Source organism: Palaemon carinicauda, chromosome 8 (genome assembly GCF_036898095.1).
Source record: "Palaemon carinicauda isolate YSFRI2023 chromosome 8, ASM3689809v2, whole genome shotgun sequence".
NCBI lineage: Eukaryota > Metazoa > Arthropoda > Malacostraca > Decapoda > Palaemonidae > Palaemon > Palaemon carinicauda.
In genome coordinates, this window is record NC_090732.1 from 131140582 (window position 1) to 131156826 (window position 16245).

General features: G+C 44.7%; 1 protein-coding gene and 1 non-coding gene across 7 annotated transcripts in view; both read right to left on the minus strand.

Annotated features, from left to right (window-relative positions):
- The window catches only part of LOC137645930 (mucin-5AC-like), an 88891-nt gene that overhangs the window by 67969 nt on the left and 4677 nt on the right, over positions 1 to 16245 (minus strand). The window contains exon 1 of one of the 6 annotated variants that reach the window (XM_068378992.1): positions 10866 to 10890. The exons of 2 other annotated variants lie outside the window; for them this stretch is intronic. The gene's annotated coding sequence lies outside the window, so the exon portion shown is untranslated. 3 more of the 6 variants (XM_068378988.1, XM_068378990.1, XM_068378993.1) reach the window with 3 other exon arrangements.
- On the minus strand, positions 3555 to 3673 carry LOC137646197 (5S ribosomal RNA). Its single transcript, XR_011045436.1, has one exon. It is a non-coding gene; the product is annotated as a 5S ribosomal RNA (ribosomal RNA).

Here is a 16245-nt window from a genome sequence, read left to right on the forward strand (position 1 = left end):
TAACATCATAGGTCTCTAGGTCTATGCTGACCAGGAAATACTTTCTTGAGGGTCATAGGTCTCTAGGTCTATGCTGACCAAGAAATACTTTCTTGAGGGTATGGCACGATTTGAGAATCCACAGATACAGTAATGCTCTGGTAAACTTCCATCAGGACGCCATGGCCTGAGCCCAAAAAGTGGATTTTCAGCGAAACGAAAAATCTATTTTTGGGCGAGATAGCCATGTCATCCTGATGGAGCCGCCCTTCCTTTTAATAAAAAGGGCTATAGGACCCCTCCCTATGATGCAGTATCTGTAGCACCTTGTGTATCGCTACAAGGAATAGAGATGGCGCCGTCGGCGGCATTGTGTACACACTCGAAGCGGGATAGGAGAGGTACCTTATTAACGGCTCTCCTTTCATTCTCGTTTTTCGTTTTCTTGCCACTTTGACCCCTCGAAGTGTTAATTCTGTTCGGGGTGAAGATAGCTATGTGGCGTGTCAAGAATACATCCTCTGATATTACGCGATATCCCATTTTATATTTATTTAGGGATATTCGCTCCAGGAGTTAGAATCCTGGATACCTTAAGGTAAAATTCTCTGGGAATATCACCGTAGTCAAATATACCCTAGGAAGCTACCCTAAAAGAACTTCTATCAGGACGACATGGCTATCTCACCCAAAAATAGATTTTTCGCTTCGCTCAAAAATGACAAATTCGGAGATAATTTGTATTTTTCCTAACCATACAAACCTTAGCTATTTACATTGGGGTATTACTTTCGGCGTAGCTGAAATGACGAGCCATTAGATTTTAACGAGGGTTTCCTACCCCACGCTAGTTAGCAGGGGTAGGGGGAGGGGTAGCTTGCTACCCCTCCCTCCCTCACACACCGGTGAAATGTCTCACTTCACTTAAAGGTAGGACTTGACTTGGGGGACAGGGCTGGCGGGCAAATATGTGTAAATAGCTAAGGTTTGTATGGTTAGGAAAAATACAAATTATCTCCGAATTTGTCATTTGTTCCGTAACCGAAATACAAACCACGCTATTTACATTGGGTGACTAACCCCTTAGGAAGGGTGGAAAGTCCCCAGCCATACTGGCTTTGGCTTACCCGGGGACTCAGAATCCGAGTGAGTCGCACTCGAGAAAAGGAGTCCCTGCACCTCACAAGTTCCTTGCTCCGCAAAGAAACGTGTGGCCTACATAACCTTGTGTGTGAAGGAAGAAAGTGTGACCCGTCCTAGGCAGTTGACCTGGAGTTCCAGAAGGAACTCTGGGTTAGGACGTTCCCAATACCACTTCGTCAGGGTATGGGGGACGCGACAGTATTGACTCAAATACTCGGAACACAAGGAAGCATGGTTTACCTGCAGAGGTTTGAGGTCAGCTATGCAGAGACCAGGATGCTGCTTCCCCAGTAGAGGGGACGATGAAGAAAGAAGTAAGGGCCAGACATACTTCTTTCGTTCATGCAGACTAAAACCTGATAACAATGCCCTCAACCTTCTGCTACCTATCCAAAAAGGAGCCTGAGGTTAGACTAGCTGTTGTGTAGCCACCACAGAGCGATAGAAACGTATCGATACTCCTGTGGGTCACGTCCTGCAGGAAGCGGGCTGCGAAGGTCATTAGACGCTTCCAGACTCCAGCTTGTAGCACTTGCATCACAGAGTAGTTCTACTCGAAGGCGAGGGACGTTGCGATGTATCCGACATCGTGCTGTAGGGCAACGTGACGGGGGAGGGTCTGGATTCAGGTTGAGATGAATGCCCTTGAGTTCGAGCTGAAGAGGTATACTGGTGACTCTCCCCTGTGCTCCCAAACCGGCTTGCACGTGAGGACAAACTGCAGCTGTTCTCAAAGATAACCCCTCGATTCCTTTACTGGCAAGAAGGAGAAGGTCTGGGTCATCTGATACAGAACGGAGACTCGAAATCTTGAAGGAGTCGAACCGAAGGTCCGGGACTCCAAGATTCTGAGTCTAGAAAACAACTCAGGAGCGAACCTGAATGTTGCCTTCCCCATTCTCTTGAAAGGGCGGAGTCATACGAGACCATGATGATTGCTTACACACTGGCCGAGGCCAAAGTGAGCAGGAGCACCGTCCCCCAAGACGGAATACGATCAGAGGCCTGACGTAATGGTTCTTGAGAAGATCTCTTAAGGGACTAAAGAGTCGGAACCATGCTCCATGGAGGAGGTCTCACTCCGACTGGGGGCAGGGACGTTCGTAGCTTCGCATGAGCGAAGAAAGATCCAGTGGGAAGGAAAAAGTCTATTCCTTTCAGCCTGAAGGCCAGGGAAAGGCTGAGCGATAGGCTTCACTGCCGAGAGCGGAAAAGAGTTTCCTCCCGCCGAAAAGCAATAAAGGAGTTATTGCTGGAGAAGAGGCCTCAAGGGAAGAGGTATCTCTCCCACGACACCAACCACAGAAGACTCTCCACTTCGCCTGGTAGACCCCAGCGGATGACTATCGCAGGTTACGCGACCTCCGCTCCGCGACTGTAGTGGGTTGTCTCTTCTTGAGGAGGCGGCGTAGTGTCTCCAGGCGTGAAGCCGAAGCGATGCAACGGCTCGTGAAAGATGTTGTAGTATGGTTGTTTGAGTAGCCTGTGTCGTGGAAGAAGCTCTCCCGGGAGTTCCGTCAGGGGAAGCAGAGGGTCCGGAAACCGTTCTACGTATAGTCACAGCGGAGCTCTCAGGGCCATCAAAAGGTTGACAGACAACCTGGTCTTGTTGAGACCCATTCTCAACAGACAACAATGGTGGGAAGATGCAGGCGTCGATGTTGTCCTACCGTCACCGGAAAGCATCTTGCCAAAGAGTCTTGGGGTCTGAGACTGGGGGGAAGAACAGCGGAAGCTTGAAGTTCCAGGCTGTCGTGATCAGGTCCCCCAGGCCAGGACTTGCTGGTTACTATAGGCCAAAGACCCCCAGGTCGGAGAGAACATTCCTCTGCCCGGAATGAGCGAGCCGATAGTGGTATTGAGAGGACCTCGGATCATCTCAGTATCTCTACTGCAAGATGCGAAAGTATGAAAATGCGCCTCCCTGCTGGTTGGAATACGCCAGTACCATGAAGTCGTCGCGCACGGAGCGACTCGGCAGGATCTGTAGAGGGGCCAGACTACGGCCCCTAAGCCTGCCTGAATGATGGGGAGGTACCCTTCAGGTCCTGACCATAGGCCTGAACCGGAACATGCCCCCCCCCCCCCTTCTCTTTGACGAGTCCGAGAACATCATCAAATGTGGGGAAAGGACGAGAATATCCACTCCCATGCAAGAGGTTCCATAGGTCAACCCATTGCCGGTCTAAACGTTCCGCTGGTCCCATAGGGACCAGAAAGTCCGGTTAATCGTTGCTTGGATACCACCGGAACTTGGGCCGCCTCACAGGGAACTTATCCTGAGGCGACCGTTCGGAACTAGACGGGTCAATGAGGAAAAGAGACCCAGGAAACGTTCCAAGATAAGGCTGAAAGCTCTTCTTGACTGAGAACAGGTACTGCGACTCTCCTCAGCCTTGCCACAGTCAACTGAAGGGAAGGCTCGGAGAAGGAGTCAACAGCATCTGGTGTTCCCAGGCGGTCACCCATCCAAGTACTGACCAGACCCAACGTTGCTTAACTTCGCTGATCAGACGAGAAGTGGTGTTTTCAACGTGGTATGGCCGTTGACTCAATATCATGGCTAGATACTCCAGATGTTGAGGCAGAAGTAGAGAAGGCTCCTAGCAAATTACCATGATCCCTCACTCTTGGTAAAGACCCGGAAGCTTGTCCCGGTGTTGAAGAAGGTCGAACCCGGACCTACCAGAGTTGACCAGACCTCCAAAAAGCGAAGGGGGCGGACGCCTGCTCCTGAGCGGCCATGAGGAAAGCAGGGAGAGTTCTCTGGGGAAAAACCTGCGATGCCGCGGCGGGATCGCCACACCGCATCTTAAGCAGGAACACCTGTAGTCTAGGCTGAATTCCAAGAGCTTCCTGGAAGATGGATGGAATGGAACCAGGAAGTACCCGTCCTTCCGATCCAGGGCCTAAGGAGTCCTGCAGCCTCGTTACCAGTCTGATCCATGCTGGACGAAGTTTGTTCGACAAACTTGATCAGAGCTGAGAGGTAGACGACGGAACTCCTGTCCCAGATGCTTTCCCAGAAGAAAGGATCGACTGAAGAAGCCGGGGGGGAAGCCGTCGACGACCCTATGGAGGACCTTCTCCTAAGGCATGGATCCTTCTGCCCAACGGGCAAACCTCTTGCCGACCCCATGGCATAGAGGCTCAGTGACACTAGATTCGCTGACAGTGAAGGAGAGATGGTAAGAGCGAGGCACGATATCCTTGGCTGATCACGGAGATCGTGCAGGAATCGGCATCGTGAGGCTGTTATCCGGACGAGTAACCTTAGGCATCCCCCCAGCGTGAGACCTGCAAGGGGGATTGCCAATCCTAGAGTTTGTGAACTCTGCCGCTCCCTCTAGGATTATGCCCCCCCGGGAGAGCCTCCCGTGCTAACTGTCCCTGACAGGAAGGGACTGCTATTGTACACCTTGTCTTAGCTGCCGTAGCCGGTTCCGATAACTTAGGCTGACGAGGCTGAATGAAGAGGCGTCAGAGGCCTGCAGGGTCTGGAAGTAAAAGTCTTGGAGGAGTGAAAACGGAATTCGACTTCCTCCGCACAACAACTGTCCATTTCTCTGTCCTTGGGCTCAAAACAAGCTCTTCCCAAGGATGAGCTTGTCGACATTCACGGATGAGACACCCGAGAGGAAGCCCTCGGACACTGCGTCTAGATGCTCCAACATCGAGGTTGCCCGCAAGTTCGAAACTTGGCGACACGTAGGCAAGCGATGGCTTACTGCAGGAATCGAGCTGGCGCTCGCGCGATGGAACACTGTTGGATCGCGCGCGGGCGAACATTGGTGCGCATGTGCGCGGGCGCGTAGGCGCATGGCCACGTGGGCATGCGGCCGCACGGGCGAACATTGGAGCGCATGTGCGCGGCCATGTGGCCATGCGGTTGCGCGGGCCTGTGGGCGTGTGGTCGCATAGGCACGTGGGCGCGCGGGCGAGCGCAGGCGGTCGGGAGACCGATGGGGCGTAGGTGGGCGATGGCGCGTTGACGAGCAATGGCACGTCTTGGCGAGCAATGGCCCGTAGGCGAGTGAAGGCGCGAAGACAAGCGATGGCGCGTTGGCAAGCGATGGCGCGTTGGCAAGCGTTGGCAAGCGACGGCACGTTGGCAAGCGACGGCGCGTTGGTGAGCAGTGGTGCGTTAACAAAACGCTAGCGCGCAGGCGAAGAATCGCGCGGGCGCGTAGATCGCTAACGCATAAGAAACTAGGGACGGTTGACGGCGAGCGCTGATGCGAGCTGTCAATCAGGCGATCCTGGACGTTCAGGAAAAAACCGTTGACGCCCATTGGTGCGTGGCAGGAAAGGGCGGGCATATGTGCGCTGGCGATTTGAAGAAAGCTGGCGCACAGAAGGACAGAAGTAAAGGTGAGCGTCGGCGAGCAGGAGGAAGATCTACGGCAAGATTCAGCTACCGGAGATCGTGGTCCACAGCAGGCGATCGCTAGATCGCTACTGATGGTGTCAAGGGAACCTGTAACGCGTGGAAGATCGATAGCGAGCAGGCGATCGATGGTGTGTTGGTGAACGCCGGCGCGTAGGCAAGCGATGGCGCGTTGGCGCATGGTGGTGCTTGCGCGCAGGCGAAAGATCACGCGGGCGGTCAGGAGATCGCTGACGTGCTGGGGATCGTTGACGACAGGCGAACGTTGACGCGTCTGAGGTCGCTGGCGAGCAGAAGGGCGACGCGTGGAATCCGGTGCGAACGTTGACGAGTCTGTGGTTGCTGGCGAGCTGGAGATCGCTGGCGAGCAGAAGGGCGACGCATGGAATCCTGTGCGTACACTAGCTTTAGAAGCACGCGTAGGCAACCGCGAGCGTTGCTGCGCTGGAACAGGCTGACGAGCCGGATCGCGAGGGCGAGGAGAGAAGAGTCCTTGTCCAAGACCTGAACCGAAGTTCCAGGTCTCGAGGGCGAACGTGGGCGCGTATCAGGAACTGGGAGCGCAGGTGCGCTCTGACGGGCAGGAGATCTAGAGCGCTCAGGAGACCGATGGCGCGCAGGGCGCACAACAGGAACAGCAGGATGTTCGGAGTCCCCAGGAGAGCGCTGACGACCAGGAGAGCGCTGGCAAACAGGAGAGCGCTAGCAATCAGGAGAGCGCCTGTGCGCTAACACTGCAGAAGGGCGCGCAGGGGAACCCTGACGCGCAAGGGAAGCACCCACACCGTGGGAGGCAACCCTTTGCCCCTAAGGGACCATTGCCCGTCGGATGACGAGGTCAGACTGCTGCCCATCTACACCAGGGGCGGAAGGTCTGGAAGGCGCTGGAGATCGATCCCCGGAGAGATCTAAGCAGGAAGGAGCTGCAGGCTGCATACGACGAGGAGAAGATTCAAAAAGGCGCCTCTTAGCACCTTTATAGGGAGACGGGAGGCCCTACGACGTAGCGGACGGTGAGCCTTACGGCGAAGGCGGCCAACAGCAGAAGAGTCCTCCGAAGAGGAGTCTCTATGAGTGTCCTCCCTCGTGAACGAGTGGGAAACACTTCGTAGAAGAGACGGGTCAGCCGGTGACCTAAAAAGAGCAATCCTCCGAAGAGGGGCTCCTGCAGTTCCCCAGCCCATTGAGCTTAACTGCAGGTGCGACCGCTCAGCACCAAGAGCATAGTCGCACTAAAAAAAGGCAAGAGGAGATCCCCGCAAAGGGAAAAAAACTCAAGCCTGGACAGGAAAACTTCCCTCGGAAGGAAAGTTACCCACCCAAGGAGGCGAGCCTCCTGAGTGTTCTAAAATGAACTGGAGAGCCATCAGTCGTCACGGGAGTACTTCCAGGAGAAGGAGACACGCCCCTGACGAAGATCTATAGGGGAGGCAGCAACAGCAGATTCCCCAGGCCTCAACAAGACAGCTCACTCCATTGTCACATTATAGAAACGAACTAGATCGTTAACTGTGAAAAATAAAAACAAAAAACATTAGTTAACATTCATTCCCCCGGGAAGATTCCAAAGAGGAATCCCGAGGGAAAAAAACACAAGAATTACACAATAGGCACGTGCCTTCACAACCACTTACACTCACGGAAGGAGAGCTGTACCAAACACAGAATTATAACAATTATAATTATGTAACTATGTAATTATGTAATTTAAAAATGAATGAACACTAATTAAAGAACGAAAACCTCGAAAGGAATCGTTCTACAAAAACTGAACAACCAACAAATACAATTAGATTCATAAACTAATTGAGATAACGTACGGCGTAGCAACCCCACCCACCCGGGAAGGAAGCTACTCAGACGTAGTAAAGGTAAAACATAGTAAAGGGTGAACGACCTCAAAAGAGAGAGAAAGAAAGACCGTAGTCAAACTCGATCGCGACCCATGAAATTACACCGTGGTCGCCTAACTGCCGAGGGCTCCATGGAGATATCGTACACTACACACACAAGCACGAACTCTGAAAAGCAAACTTACTGATTTCTATACTCAAATACAGTATATACATTAACATGGAAAAATGTTTACATATATATTGAGTAAAAGAAAAGTAAGTGATTAAGTAAAGACAAAACAAATAATGGCTGCCAAGCTGGGACGAAGACAGGCACGTCTGTCCATCGTCCGAGCCAAAAGTGAAGAGAGACATTTCACCGGTGTGTGAGGGAGGGAGGGGTAGCAAGCTACCCCTCCCCCTACCCCTGCTAACTAGCGCGGGGTAGGAAACCCTTGTTAAAATCTAATGGCTTGTCATTTCACCTACGCTGAAAGTAATACCCCAATGTAAATAGCGTGGTTTGTATTTCGGTTACGGGACAATCCGTTTTTTAACCTCTTGTTAGGATTGTTATTTCGTTGGGACACGTCCTGAAATTATGCCGAATACTAATTTGTTATATATACAACCAAAAGTTAGGTTAGCCAATATCTAGTTAAGATATTTCGGTAGATAAGGCCAGTGTCAAACAAACCAACCCAACTAATCCTTTCGTTGGCCACGTGATTTCAAATTTTTAATCCCCCCCCACGACCCGAGATTGACCTGGAGTCGACCCTTTCCAACTCTAACCGCAGTAATGGATAGACGTGTTGCGTATAGTTACTCTTTGAGCGATGTTGTTGAGTTTATCACTCATATTGATCAAATTGATTCGTTGAAGACAATAAGGTATTTACACCTACGTGACTTTACTCGAGTTACCCCCGAAATTCATTCATTATTTATTTCGAGAAGGCCTCTTAGGTGATTTTAGGGGTCCATGTGAGAAGTGTAAAATTGGTGATGTTGCCCTTATGCGTGATGGCCGCAATGTGCACAATGGCCAATACAGGTTTTTTTGGAGGTGTAGGAACCGCCAGCGTCGCCAAAAGTTCACAATGCAGCATGGATCATTCTTTGAGCGCTCACACCTCGAAGAACGAGAAGTCATTCTCCTCACATGTTGTTGGGTTCATCGTTGGCCTCAAGACTGTGTTGACGTGAAGAGCGAACAGCTTGCTTCTCACACTCTTGTTGACTGGTACAACTTTTGCCGAGAAGTGTGTGAACAAGTGTTGATTCTGGACAATAAGAAATTGGCGGACCAGGGCACATTGTGGAAGTGGACGAGAGCAAGTTTGGCAAGAGGAAGTATAACATCGGGCATAAAGTCGAAGGAACCTGGGTCTTTGGGGGCATTGCCCGGGAAACACGCGAGACCTTTTTCAAAGTGGTTAAGGAACGTAATGCGCAAACGTTGATCTCGGCGCTCCAAGAGCACGTTCTTCCCTGGACCACTATCATTTCCGATGGCTGGAAAGGATACGCCAGGGTCAAAGACCATGATTTTAAACATCTTACATTTAACCACAGTGTTAACTTTGTTGATCCTAATGACCCGACCATACATACGAACACTATAGAATCGCAATGGCGGGTTCTCAAAAGGAGCTTGCTACCAAGATTCGGTACCCAGAAATCGTTGTACAACAGCTATTTCGCGGAGTACTGTATCAGGAAGCGATATATAGAGAAGACCGTATGTCCGTTCAGGGCATTTTTACAGCTCATCAAGCGCGTTTACCTACTCAAAGCCAGTCCTCTCTTCTTGCCGATTCCTGAATCTCCTCTCACCACAATCCGCTACTAACGTTCGGCCATCCAGCAGCCGTTCTTCCGCAAGCGACGCCCGACCTTCCACTAGTCACGAAAATTCAAGTGCTCCTCCTAATCCTCCACCCCAGAAGAGTAACTTTTTTATTATGACAATGTGGTTAAGATATAATTTTGAGTGCTGCCCATACCCTTTTTTTGTGTAGGAGAGAGACTTACGAAGGGGGTCCGGGGGCTTGCCCCCTGGGGAGTTGTGTGACCTGGGAACTACTAGGTTCGGTTAGGTTGGGTTTGTATGTTAGTGACAGTGGTTGGGGGGTCGCAGGGGGGGGGGGGGGTTAGCACCCCGGTTAGGTCCCGAGGAAGGTAAGGACATGGCTTGTAGGCTGGGTTAGGAGGGGAATTCTGGGTTAGTTGTCCATTTTTCTCGCACGTTTCCGACATCCATGACCAGAGTGGTCCTAGTATGTAGATTGTTGGGACAAGCATTTACAAAACTAGTGAATTTAATATTATTTCATTCCGTGATCATTCCCGTGAAAGAGCCGATTTCTGACTTATTTTACTCGATTTTCAGCTGGTCCAAGGCCTGTCCCCATAAACTACAAAGGCTCCGTCTAACTCCATGGAGGTAAAGGTGAGGGTTCACCTTCAGTCAACCTAAAGATTTAACGGAGACATGATATCAATTGTCTCCAACTCAAAGACAATACCCCATAGATGTTATTGCGTAACACCGAGAACAAAAACCCAAAGTAAAGGGAAAAGTTTAATTTTACCAGAGCCAGTGATCATGGGGACTCGGGAGCCCTTGTATATCAGAGGCCAGTTCCTCACCATTCATTAAAAATGAAGATCAACTAACCTAAACTACCCCCCCCCCTTACCTAACCTACAAGCCATGCCCTTACCTACTTACCTAACGGTGGGGGGGGGTTAACGGGCCCCTGAAACCGCCCTTATACTGCCGTATTCTAAGTTAGACATCATAATAAATACAGGTGGCCGCTATCAAACAAACTCCCCGAATGCTTCTTCCTGCTACCACTGATAAGTTGTTCACACCTTAAAAATTTAAAAAATCATATGTCAGCTTGTGCTTTCTTCTATGTAAAGAACGAGAGGTTTGTATATTGTGTAGGAACAAATGGGAATTTTGTCCTATGTAATGTTAAATGTCTAGAATTTGAATATGAGTTACACCAAATTATCTGCATCAGAACAGTTCAAAGTCTCAGTAAATACACCAGGAACACTTATTACCTTCAAACATTGTGCTATAGTAAATATTTAACCATATTTTCATTACCAACCGGGTCCGACCCAACCTACTACGAAGGTTCCTGTTACTGAAGGCAAAGCTCTTTTGTTGATAGTATTTAGACCTCTTAGTTACTGTAATTTGTTGATAGTATTTAGACCTCTTAGTTACTGTAATGTAGTTATTTACCTATACCATTGGAGTACTTCTGAAGTTACGACATCGTCGTGTTTAATCGGATTTGGAAAACTTATTGTTTGAACACTTCGCTCTCCTGTTTATCAAAAAGTTTACTGTACTTGGATAGCCTGGGCAAGGACAAGGTGGCAACTTCTAGTTTCCTCGTTGCTCTCTCCACAACACTGAAAGTGACTGAAGTGTGGAAGAAGCGTAGCAGTTGCAAACTTCTGCAATCTGCAGAACATTCATTATCATTATTTACCTCGAACACAGCCCAGCTTGCGTACGTTTACTTCTAACTTTTAAGACCTTTTCAATATACCAGGCAACCTCTTTAGTTGGGGTTACTAAGTTCCCTATTTCTATGTTATTATTTCTAAATTTCCTTAACTCATTAGTTAAAAATATGCTCAGTAGTATCCTCTGCCCGTAATACCAATTCATTATCATTATTTACCTCCAACACAGCCCAGCTTGCGTACGTTTACTTATAACTTTTAGGACCTTTACAATATACCAGGCAACCTCTTGAGTTGGGGTTACTAAATTCCCTATTTCTGTTATTATTTCTATAATTCCTTAACTCAATAGTTAAAAATATGCTCAGTAGTATCCTCTGCCCGTCTACACAACACACAAACCCTATCATTATCATTCCTGTTTCTATAATTTTCTTTTAATTCTAGCACATTTAACATTGTTTTCATACCTATTACGGTCTCGTGGGTGTAAACTTCTTTGTAGTTTCTTCTGCCATTACTATTCACAAACCTCAGTTTGATTATCAGTTTTCTTTTCTATTTTTTTGCTTTTTATACTATTTTACTGCTTCCATTTTAATAACATATTTATTGCATATTTCTATGAAACTTTTTTCCAAACATTCTCCATATTTGATCTTCCACTACCTTCTTAACTAGCCGTTTGTCGTCTGATGTTATGAAATAGCATCACATTTTATACTCTATTCTAACAACGTTAAAATAGATGTCATTTATAAACTAGGAAGACAGCCTCATCTTGGTCTGTTCAACATAAAAACTATATCGTACGTGTTTTATACAAGCTCCTACTCATACGATGTAGTGCTGTTCCCAACTCCTCGTTGCTCTCTCCACAACACTGATTGTGAGCACATTGGTAATAGAAGCGTAGCAGGTGCAAAGCCTTATCACCTCCTACACAGACAGACAGCACTGTTCGGTCAGTCCGGAGTTGTTGTTGTTGTTGTTGGGGTATTAAAGCCAACACTTGTTGTTGGCACGGGCCTTTCCCTTGGTTGGCCCGTAGTCCGGACTAGTATGCTGTTATGTTATGGCCTCTGTAACCTCGACCCTCTTCGGGTTTTCTTTGATTAGGATTCCATTTAAGATTTTGTTTAATATGTGTTTTGAGTCTTTCCACAATTTGTATATAACATTTCTATATTTAAATGTTTTTCTCATTTTCTATTTCAAACAGTCGCAGACTCTTCATTGTCTTCTTTCTTTTCGGGTGTGGTTTCACTAGTAAAATTATTATTATTATTATTATTATTATTATTATCCAAGCTACAAACCTAGTTGGAAAATCAAGATGTTATATGCCCAACAGGGAAAAATAGCCCAGTGAGGAAAGGAAATAAATAAATATGTTATTTATACACTATGAAGACAGACTCATCTCGGCCTGTTCAACATAAATACTATATCGTACGTGTTTCATACAAGTTCATATATATATATATATATATATATATATATATATATATATATATATATATATATATATATATATATATATATATATATATATATATATATGTATATATATATACATAAGTATATGACTTAATTTTGTTTATTTTTAACCCACATTCCTTAAAAACTTCTATCACTATCGTTGTTTATTTTCGCATCTTCTATACTTTTTTGCTACAATTAGGCCGTCGTCTGCAGATAATAGTGCCCACATCTTTATCATTTCGTTTTCAAACACTTCCTTTTCTTTCTAATTCATTTATTACTTTGAAGGTAATAAATTTAAATAGAATAGTTGACCCCGTGCATCCATGCTTTATCCCACTCGTTACATCAAAGTCTTTTTCTAATTCATATCCTATTATACATCGGACAGTTATCACGTAGATTGGGAACACAAGTATTGAGGTCAGGGGGCAACAGCCTATCTCCAGTAAGGTAAACGTGAATATTCGGCGCCATAGGAAACGCAAACACGACCTTATTTTAGATCCGTGGGGTCCAACAAGAAGAGTGACCGGAATGGGGGGTGGGGTGGGGGAGATACCGCTAAAAACAGGGAATGTACTAAACAGCGGCTTCATTCAACTAGACGGAAAAGACTGGACTGTGACAATGCGGGTGACTGACACCCGCGGTCCACTAAACCAAAACAAAATATTTTAGTGTGAAAGACGTTCTGTCTCACTCTCACTTGAAAAGGTGTGATGAAAATTGTAAAATGTTAGATTGTTACAGAACGCCTTTAATGAATAACAACTGTTCTCTTTAAAAGAGTAACTTCTTTCTCCCCACGTTTCTGATAAACTTTGTGTATTGCCACACACTACCTTACCTAAGAATCTAAGATTGAGATCTACAATTTCTATGACAATGCGACTGAGTGTGGCAGGAAATATATATATATGTATATATATATATATATATATATATATATATATATATATATATATATATATATATATATATATATATATATATATATATATATATATACAGACACGTTACTCTTCATCATATAGGGTACATAATTTCCAATATACGTAGACCTCTTTTGTGGCCCAAGAAATCCATTTGCGTGGCGGCAAACCAATTACGATGCTTGTGGGCGGAGCATGTTTAAAAATTTTAGGCTTGGCACAGTCACACTGTCACAGTCTTTCTATCCTTTGTGTTTTTCTAAATAGCTGAATTTTATGAGGCTATTCGCCGACATTTCAGGGTTGGGACATCTCTTACAATGACGCCTCTAGTGTTTTCACTAGGCATTTTAGTCAAGGGGTTTTCCTTCTTTTTATCCACATCTAATATACAGATTTTCCTATATTTTTCAATATAGATAATTTTATGTTTTAGTCTTCTTTATGAGGTTATTGTAGCTCGATTGATTAATTTATATATTTTCTATATTTTTGTAATAGCCAAAAAAATGATTTAAATCGTTCATAATTTCAATAAAAATTACAGTTTAAAGCCAACCGTGATAAAATGGTGAATATTTATTGAGAAATTTAAGCTTCAACTTGTCTTGTACACTTGATTAAAAACAAGATTTCAAGGGCATCCTTTCTGTTGAGGTCACTGATCAGAACATCTTCAAGTTGTTATACAAAATCTGTTTTAAAGGGGCAAATATGAATAATAATATTACTGTGCTTGTAGGGAATTTAGCAAGTCATTGTCCATCGAAAAGTTAGTGATGAATGAGCAGTAGCCTGCAGTACACAATACAAGGTTTCGAGAAAAAATAGGCAGAAATTTGAAGCTGCCTTTGGGAATCATGGCTGTATTCGAGGGTGCCATTTACAAAATGGAAGGAGTTGATCTAAATTTCCTTATGAAGGACATTTCTGTCTGCAACCTATGTAGGCTTGTTTCAGATCCTTCTCTTCCTGACTCCTTAACCGTGTGTCCATCGGCATAAAGGGGCCCATACACGTTCAAATAAATCGTCAAAATTTTGCATAAAAATTTTGATATCAGCATTTTGATGCAAAATTTGAGCGTGTGTAGGACGTTTTGACATCAAAACGCCCTACACACACTCAAATTTTGCATCAAAATTTTGATATCAAAATTTTGATGCAAATTTTTGAAGATTTTTTTGAACATGTATTTAAGCCTTAAGGAATCTCTCCACTGTCATCCTCTTCTCGTCCACACTGAGTAGACTGATCGACTGATTTCGAGTTTTCTGGCATCCTGACATCGAAGGTCAATGACGCCGATATTGTTTGCTCTAAATAAAGAATAAAAGGGAATTCAAATTCAACTCTCTCTCCAGGAATGGGTCACCAAGTCCTTGGCAATTCTTATTACCCTCTCCTTATTAAGGTTGATAGCTCCCAGCAATAATGATGAATACTCAAATTGTACTCTCAAGGCCATGGGAATTGTAGACAACTATGCTTACTTACGAGGTGGGTACTGATGATTACAAAACATTTTTATAAGTTTGGTATTGAGTTTTTACTTCTCGTTTGAAAAAAAAAATGCAATTTTCAATATTTTTTTATGCTAAAACTAGAAAAAATGGGTTCATGAACACTTGGAATGTAACTCTCTCTCTCTCTCTCTCTCTCTCTCTCTCTCTCTCTCTCTCTCTCTCTCTCTCTCTCTCTCTCTCTCTCTCTCTCTCTCTCTCTCTCTATATATATATATATATATATATATATACATACAGTATACATATATATATATATATATATATATATATATATATATATATATATATAAATATATATACATATATATATATATATATACACGTTCCTCTTTGGCAATAATAATAATAATAATAATGAAAAGTTTCTAGAACTATTGAGGTTCTGTGTCAACTTCTGATGAAACTTATATGCGGAAAGAATGTGTAAGGATTTTGTATCATTGATAATCATGACCAATGAGAAAAGCACATAGTTTTTTTTTAATATATAAGGAACTAATGCAAATAATATTTAAAACTGTCCTTATAAGATATGGTTTGCTTAATACATTTATAACAATTCAATATTATATAAAATAAATAAGTATAAAGTTAAAGAAGTCACGGGGGGATCACCCACTTTCACGTGACATCAACTAGCAACACAATCTTATGAAAATGTGAAAAGATGATGCAAGTCATAAAACAACCTTATTCTTTTTAGCATTAGCAATAAAAATCATAGAACAGAAGGTCAACCGAAGCACGCCATTCAACCTAAACCTGCAGGGATATACTTTGTATCCCACTTGGTTGGTCCATGTCCAGAAGTAGGCCTATACATCCAATATGCCTTTCAACATCTTCTAAAGGTCTTTCCAACCAACTCTGTCATTGCCTGCAAGCTCATATTCCCCATCTCTCCAAAAGGGACTTTTATCAATTATGTTCGACTGAGAAGAGCGTTGATGAAAACTTATTTCCATGAGAATGCTAAACTATTTTGATTATAGACTTGAACACTTTTTCAATCCATAAAAAGCTAAAATTTTATCATGGAGGTAAATTTGCCGTGTTTAGAACCCTGTTATACACTATGAGTAAAGCAAAACTTTCATTCTCTATCATATTCCACAAAGTAGCCTAAACCATTCTTGGTACTAAAGAAACTCGCTATATGACGACCTACATCCGTACGAATCGAACTACCTACATTTCTAACTGTGGAAATAGGTCCTTAAATGCTCATTTATAAACGTGAAATAACGTATTAACTTGAAAAAAAGGTTTGCACTGGAAAACTAGACGTTTCTACGTAACTACACATGCCTTAGTAAAATGGCAGTGATTTGTTATGCAATGATCAGTCATTCATTTCCTTTCCAGATATGGAAATAAGACACACTGTATAAGATAAATAACAGGCTTAAGACATTTGGAGCTATTTTAAAGTCTACTATAGAAATTGTGACTGTGAG